The 7,929-nt window shown below is 46.7% G+C and overlaps 1 long non-coding RNA gene across 1 annotated transcript; it reads right to left on the reverse strand.

Moving 5' to 3' along the window:
• Positions 1–3,414: 3,414 nt before the first annotated feature.
• Positions 3,415–5,295, reverse strand: LOC135818323 (uncharacterized). Its single transcript, XR_010553664.1, has 2 exons — positions 4,685–5,295; positions 3,415–4,002 (listed from the first exon to the last, which is right to left on the reverse strand). It is a non-coding gene; the product is annotated as an uncharacterized LOC135818323 (long non-coding RNA).
• Between the last annotated feature and the right edge of the window lie 2,634 nt (positions 5,296–7,929).

Consider the following 7,929-nt stretch of genomic DNA (forward strand, 5'->3'; position numbering starts at 1 on the left):
ACACCCTCTGTGTTCACGCTCCCACCCCTAGTGGTCGAGCACTATCGCTTTCATCCTGCAAGCAATGGAAATTATAAGGCCAGTATCGCTCGGATATTCCCTGAAGAATATACCAGTACCTACCAACAAGGAGTATACAATGAAGCTACTAAGAGTCGAGGACGTTATTAAACGCATGCGGTGGAAGGCTCTCTTTACCCTGAAAGGAGCCAACGACGAGGCCAGCAAGAAGACGTACGGCTTCAAGAGCACGAACTGCCCACCCCAGATAGAAGAGTTAAGAGCATTTGAGGACGACATGTACCACATGGTAGAAACCATTTCTTTCCGACGTGCCTCGAACCAGCTCCAGGACAAAATGAGGAAGGACATCAAGCTGATCAAGGACGGCGCCGAGATAGTTGTACCAGCAGACAAGACTCGAAACTTGTACCGTGTGCCAGTCCCCCAGTATGAAAAGCTGATGCGCGAAAACATAACGAAAAATACAAGCTCGCTCCCGACAATACATACGCGGACATCAACGCTGAAGCAAAAGCGATCGCCGTCGACCTCCAACTGGAAGACCGAATGGAGTGTCTCGCCAAGGCGCAAGCGTTTGTAACTTTAAAGGACCATAAAGATGGCTTTGCAGAGAGCCTGCCATGCAGGCTGATAAACCCAGCGAAGTCAGAGCTGGGCGTGGTCAGCAAGGACATAATCGACGGTATCATCGGCCCCATGCGCAACGATGTCTGCAAGAATTTGTGGAAGAACACCTCAGAAGTGATCAATTGGTTCAAGGCGATCGAGAACAAATCAAGATTCACATTCATCGTGTTCGACATTGTGGACTTCTACCCGTCTATTACGGAAGACCTCCTGCTGCAAGCTCTCGACTACGCGAAGACGTTTGCCACAATATCCGAAAAAGAAACAGACATCATATTGCACTGCCGTAAATCGCCGTTGTTCCACAAAGGACAAGCGTGGGTAAAGAAGGAGAAGGATGGATCTTTCGACGTAACTATGGGCTCATACGATGGAGCTGAGGCCTGTGAGCTTGTAGGAGCCTTCATGCTCAGCAAGCTCCGCCCACTTCTAGGCGAGGAATGTGTCGGGTTGTACCGAGACGATGGTCTGGCCATAGTCAAGGATGCCACCGGCCATGGAGCTGACCGCTTGCGTAAGGAGATAATCCAGGTGTTCCAAACACCCCGGCCTGAAGATTACAATAGACGCTAACAGAAAGGTCGTCGATTACCTCGACATATCAATGAACCTCAACACCGGTACCTTTCAGCCGTACAGAAAACCAAATAGCACTCCAGTATATGTTGATGTCAGCTCCTGCCACCCGCCACAAGTATTGAAGCAGATCCCGATTGGCGTTAACAAGCGTCTTCAGCGGATATCTTCAAATGAAGACGTCTTTAATGATGCCAAGCCCGTATATGAGGACGCCCTGGCAGCAAGCGGACATCCAAGAACCATGGCATACAGTGACGAACCGGAACAAAGGAAAAGAAGGAAGCGGCGTAGCAGAGATGTGATTTGGTTTAACCCGCCCTATAGCACAACGGTCAGAACCAACGTTGGTGCAAGGTTCCTGGGCCTCATCAAAAAGCATTTTCCAAAGGGTTCGGCACTGAATAAGATCTTCAACAAAAACAAGATAAAAATCAGCTACAGCTGCATGAGAAACGTAGCCTCCATCATCAAAGGTCACAACGCTGCGAAGCTCCAGCCAAGGCCGCCCGTTGAGCCTTGTAACTGCCGGGTCAAGCCATCCTGCCCGCTCAAGGGGGGATGCCAGTCGACTGACGTCATATACCAGGCACATGTGTCATCTCCCCAGACCAAGACATACACCGGACTGACGGCCAACACCTTTAAATCGCGCTACAACAACCACTCCACAACATTCCGGCATGAGAAATACTCTACATCGACGGAGCTCTCAAAGCATATTTGGGACCTTCAGAACGCCCAGCGCAACTTTGACATCAGCTGGAAAATAAAAGATCGCGCCCCATCCTACAGCAACATCAGCAAACGATGCAGCCTGTGCCTCACGGAGAAGTTTCACATCCTCACCACTCCAAATGCCATCTCACTTAAAGGGGCACTCCGGCTTCATTTTCGACGCCGAGTTTTCGATGCCAAGACGAAGGTTGGTGAAAGAGAAGACCCCTCGAACAAGAACGAGTCTCCAGAAGCGATCGAGTCGAGCAGGAAGACGACTTTTGAATTTCGGCCGAGCGAGCGCTGATGACGTAATGAGGGATTAGCTTGCCAGTGGAAATGCATCTGCGCACATACATTTCACATACTTTTTGGCCAATTTTCAATCGAAGAGGAGGTTGTTTTCTATGTTCTCTCAACGTCGTGAGCGATCCCGTCTTCTATACCCTTCCAGGTACCCTGAAGGTCCTCCAGAGGAGAATTTATCTCCATCAAAGCGTTGTTGATCCGCTAAATTCGTCTCGAGACATATTCACCCAGTGCAGTGCTGACAAATGTAGAATGTTGAATCTGTGATAATTGTCGACGATGGACAGAAAGGTTGATAGCCGCTGTCGCAGGGAAAGTGAAGCTGCTGGAAGTAACAACGGGGAGCTTGTTAGCATCACTTGATCAAAGCAGCTAGACGGAATCGGGGAGTACTGACTATTTGTCTCGCCCTCAGTTTAGTGAATTTTATGATCAGAAAATTTTTCGATCAGCCCCTTCTACAAGATGTGTAGTACAGGTGATTTCTGAACTTGACGATATGGAGACCGACCAGTTGTCCTACCAACAACGTGTACCTGCAGGAAATTCACCCAAGGCTATTGCTAATGCTATCCTCTTCAGTGGCTGTTGTTTTTTTTAGTAAAAATATGTTCACTTCTCTCAACATATTCCTGCATGGCAGCAAGAAGGTGCACTATGGAATTCAACGCCACAATCTTCGCCCAGCTGTGGATGAAGCATGGTCAAGTCATGGCAGTACATATACTTGAACCAGATGAGAAATTGAAGTTCATTTGTGATGCGAAGTTTGACAGCCCCAGTGACCGAGTCAAGCGTTGTCTTTTGCCGTGGCACAAATTGCTGAAGAATCCGAGATGTTCTTGGAATTATGCACATGGATACTACCAGAAATAATGGTGGCATGAACCATTGTGGAATGGGACAGCTCACGGAGAATACTGGAATAGCTCAAGTATCTCTAGGCGATTGTAAATCCTGTTCTGGCTGATAGCTTCGGCCTGCTGCGCCCGTCCATGTACAATGATGGGAACATGCATTTCTGTTTTCTACATATTTGCTATCTACTGTACTGTGGTATTACAGTTGCAGGTCCCTTATATAGAAATATGTTCACCCCCCCCCCCCCACATACCCACATAAATAGGAACTAACAATTTCACTGTTGGACTCGCCGGTGGCTAGAGAGCAAAGGATGAATTTATAGCAAAGAAAAGGACCAGGGAACTACAAGTTACGCTATAATGTCCACGAACTATTTCACTGTATTTGAAATAATTTTGTTTGATACCCTGAGAACTCTGAAACTTTGCAGCACTGTGGATTATATGTGGATACAACATTTATGGAAGGAACACATAGTTCAAATAATTATAGCACTGGATTGTTGAGATTGTGAGCACATTCCAATCAGTACTCTACATATTTATAAGCGGTGGCAATCGTTAGGAATAGGTCGTGAGTTGTCAGAGTGCTCTAGTATATGAGAGAATGTTTTGTTTGTCTAATCGACGGCTCGTTTGAAGCCAGAGTTGTTTGAACTTGCTTCAGTCGACTTGATTCTAGACAGTAGTCGAAGGAGTACTATGAAGTATACACCAGGCGTAGTCTGTAAGCTATCTCGTGAGAATTCTGTCGGTACACATCAGGTATCAGCTTGCAAAGATGGCTCCTCTCTGTTTCTTGAATGTATAGTTGGACTGTGGCTCCAGCGATTCCCTTCTCAGAGCAGGTACCATACCCAATACGGTCAATGCATATTGGACAGACCTGTGTGCACAACAGAAATAGTGCAGAGAAATCTCTCAGCTCATGAACACATCAGTGAAGTTTGAACTGCCGTTGTTTGTGGCCATCAGTATAAACCTATCGACTATAAGAATAATGTGCAAAAAACCCTCTATAACTACAGCTGGGGCCATGGAATTATAAAGCATCTAACTTAGGGAACTGCCAATTCGGGTCGGAGTTGCGTTCGAGGCCTGCAATTCATGATGGCTATCGTATGTTGCATTGACCAGAGATCATATAAAACTTCCATGCCACATTGAAACACGCACTACTTTCGAGTACTTTGGTATCCCCCACCAAATTGGCATTCGTTCTCGGGGTGGCAGGCGTCACCATTCGTTATGCCTGGATCAGATTTCATTGACCCCAACTGTCATGAAGAATCATCTTTACTTCGACTGGATTTCAGTACAAGTTAGTTGTAGAACTGCAGAATAAATTTTGTTGTATTTGGGCAACCATTTCTCTACAAACGCTCTATTTGGAAAATAATTTTTTTAATAAAATACATGTCCAAATTCCACATCTACCCAAATCGGAATACTTGATCACGTATTCAGTCCTACACGGAATGTTTAGAAAACGCCAGGGAATAGGAATTTGCTAACGAGAACTCCAGGCCAGGGTACTAGCATACGAACAAAACAAGATAAAAACTCACCAGTATACTTGTAGTAATTCATGTCGGTGTAATATTCACGATAAGCAACGAGGCACCCTCCGATTTGGTCAAGCTGCTTTGAAGTCTGGTTGTTCAGGTGATACAAACGGGCTCCCTGTTGTTACTTCCAGCAGCTTCACTCTCCCTGCGACAGCGGCTATCAGCCTCTCTCTCCATCGTCGACAATTATCACAGATTCAACATTCTACATTTATCAGCACTGCACTGGGTGAATATGTCTCGAGACGAATTTAGCGGATCAACAACGCTTTGATGGAGATAAATTCTCCTCTGGAGGACCTTCAGGGTACCTGGAAGGGTATAGAAGACGGGATCGCTCACGGCGTTGGGAGAACATAGCAAACAACCTCTTCTTCGATTGAAAATTGGCCAAAAAGTGTGTGAAATGTATGTGCGCAGATGCATTTCCACTGGCAAGCTAATCCCTCATTACGTCATCAGCGCTCGCTCGGCCGAAATTCAAAAGTCGTCTTCCTGCTCGACTCGATCGCTTCTGGAGACTCGTTCTTGTTCGAGGGGTCTTCTCTTTCACCTACCTTCGTCTTGGCATCGAAAACTCGGCGTCGAAAATGAAGCCGGAGTGCCCCTTTAACAAAAGGAGCGAGTTAGTATCAAAGTGCCGCCACCAGCGCAAGTTTTTGCTGGGTTATGAAGTGACATAACGTGTATGACGTGCTATGGGTTTGGCGTGTGTGTGTATGTGTGTATGTGTGTGTGTGTCTGTGTATGTGTGTGTGGTGCGTGTGTGTTTGGCGCGCGCGCGCGTGTGTGTGTGTGTGTGTGTTTAGGTGCGATAATGCGGGAGTGTGGAGAGTGTGAGAACGAGAGGCTGTGTGTAGGTATGTGTATGTGGTGCATGCGTGTGTGGTGCGTGTGTGTTTGGTGTGTGTGTGTGTGCGTGTGTGTGTGTGTTTAGGTGCGATAATGCGGGAGTGTGGAGTGTGTGAGAACGAGAGGCTGTGTGTATGTGTGTGTGTGTGGTGCATGTGTGTGTTTTGGTGCGTGTGTGTGTGTGTGCGTGCGCATGTGTTTAGGTGTGATAATGCGGGAGTGTGGAGTGTGTGAGAACGAGAGGCTGTGTGTGGATTAGTGTGTGTGTGTGTGTGTGTGTGTGTGTGTGTGTGTGTGTGTCCCATATGGTGCAGTGGTATGTGCAGCGATTTCCAATCGATAGATTGCGGGTTCGATTCCCGACGATTATGGTCACACACGTCTTTCTTCTCTTTCTCAGACTCTTCCTGACTTTTCTTTCGTTCTCCTGGGTGGTTACCAACAGCCAGTGCATGCCGGAGTATGTGGTGTGATGTGTGTGCGGGAAAAAAAAGAAAAAAAAAAAAAAAGAAAAAGAAAAAAATGAAAAAGACCAAAAAAGGGATTCACTGGCCAGAAAATGTCACTCCAAATAGCTGTATGGTGTAGACCAGGCTGAATAGTGACGGTCAATTCTTCAGCCTTGCAAGCTGTTGAATGGTGTAATCCCAGCACAAGTTGCTATGGCTTCTGCCGTAGCATTGCTATCATCGCCTCCGGCGATGGGCGTCAAAGGTCAAAGGTCAAAAGGTGTGTGTGTGTGTGTGTGTGTGTGTGTGTGTGTGTGTGTGTGTGTGTGTGTGTGTGTGTGTGTGTGTGGATGAGTGTGCGTGTTCATGTTTCACCCAGCACCTGAGATGTTGATTCTGGCACGTCAGAGCGTACTGCCTCTGGGAGGTGTTGAATGATTATCATATTGTCTGCACTGAATTATTCTATCTCCTCTGCTTGCCTTCATATAGCTGCGTTTTTCTAATCTCCTTATGTTGTCTGATGATTGGTTTTTGCCATGAAACTCTGAGTTACAACAAAAAACAGCCCTATATACTCCCTTTTGTGTACCTCTTGCGTACTACGCTCTGCCCATTCCGGGCATTTGAGCACTATTGCAGGTTAAGGCGCACACCCTCTGTGTACTGTAATAATAATAATGTCCCAGAACATTACATTGGCGACGAAGATGAACTGGATTTAATAGTTATAGTCATATAGATGACCTGAGTAGGCCTCAGTGACAATGGCGCTCACAGGAGTAGGCCCGGCTTTGGAGCCGTTCGATCTCGAGGGTCCTGCCCATGAAGTTTCGGCAAGATGGCGCAGGTGGAAGAGATCATTCCAGTACTATGTGGATGGGCAGAACATAACATCCGCGAAGAGGCCGAGGAGTCTGTTGCTGTACTTGGCTGGTATGCCAGTACAGGAGAAATTCGAAACGCTAACAGAAGATGAGGACACCGGCAATTTATTCGAGCGAGCTGTGAGTGCTTTGGACAAGGCGTTTGAGTTCGTGGCCAACAAGAGGTTCGAACGGTATAAGCTTCGTCAGATGTCACAACGGACTGGTGAAACAGTATCTCAGTTTTCGACCCGTTTGCTTGGGCAAGGCAAATACTGTGACTATGGCACCGACATGGAGGATCATGTATGCGACCAGCTCCTGATAGGGATATCGGACAATCGCCTCAGAAAGAAATTGTTAGAAGTCGACGACCTCACTTTGGCGGTGGCCTTGAAAAAAGGTCGCGAGTATGAAACAACGGAGCAGCACGCACGTATAGGATATTACCCAAGTACGAGGGTGTTACCTCCCGAATATCATCCCGACTGCGTAGCAGGAGGGATGATATGAGGGTACGGTAACACCCGAGTACGCGGGTCAATATCCTACTTATCCCAGGTACATCTACGCATTTTGGGGATCGACGCAACTGCGTTCTGAATACAATTACCAAGGTACAGCTATACCAAAAACAAGATGCTGCCTTTCTTTTCAATCCAGTCAAGGTTTGAGAGCGATGGAGCTCGGGAGACAAGTTGCATTTTTGTAGTTGGACTAGAGAATTGACGAAGATTGCACTGTTATGATACATAGTCATTAATTTTGGTTCAAAGTAAGGGCCATACTTCAAGTCACGGTGAGATACAACGTCATTGTGGATGCTCGTGCTGACTTCCTTGTCATTGGATCGGCGTGGAACTTTCAACGGTTTGGGAACCTTGCTGAACACTGTCCGTGCAGGCAGTAACCACATTGTACATATCGTCGGACATAGGCACCAGTGAGTAAAGTGCATTTCGTTGTATCAAGACTCTTGGTTGTATCACTATCGGCCACTATGCAATCAGAAGAACGTTGATCTTGTTATATTATAGGCATACTGGATTTGTAGCAGCATCTACGTTTTAGATTGTTC

The sequence above is a fragment of the Sycon ciliatum genome, chromosome 5, assembly GCF_964019385.1.
Source record: "Sycon ciliatum chromosome 5, ocSycCili1.1, whole genome shotgun sequence".
Classification (NCBI taxonomy): Eukaryota; Metazoa; Porifera; class Calcarea; order Leucosolenida; family Sycettidae; genus Sycon; species Sycon ciliatum.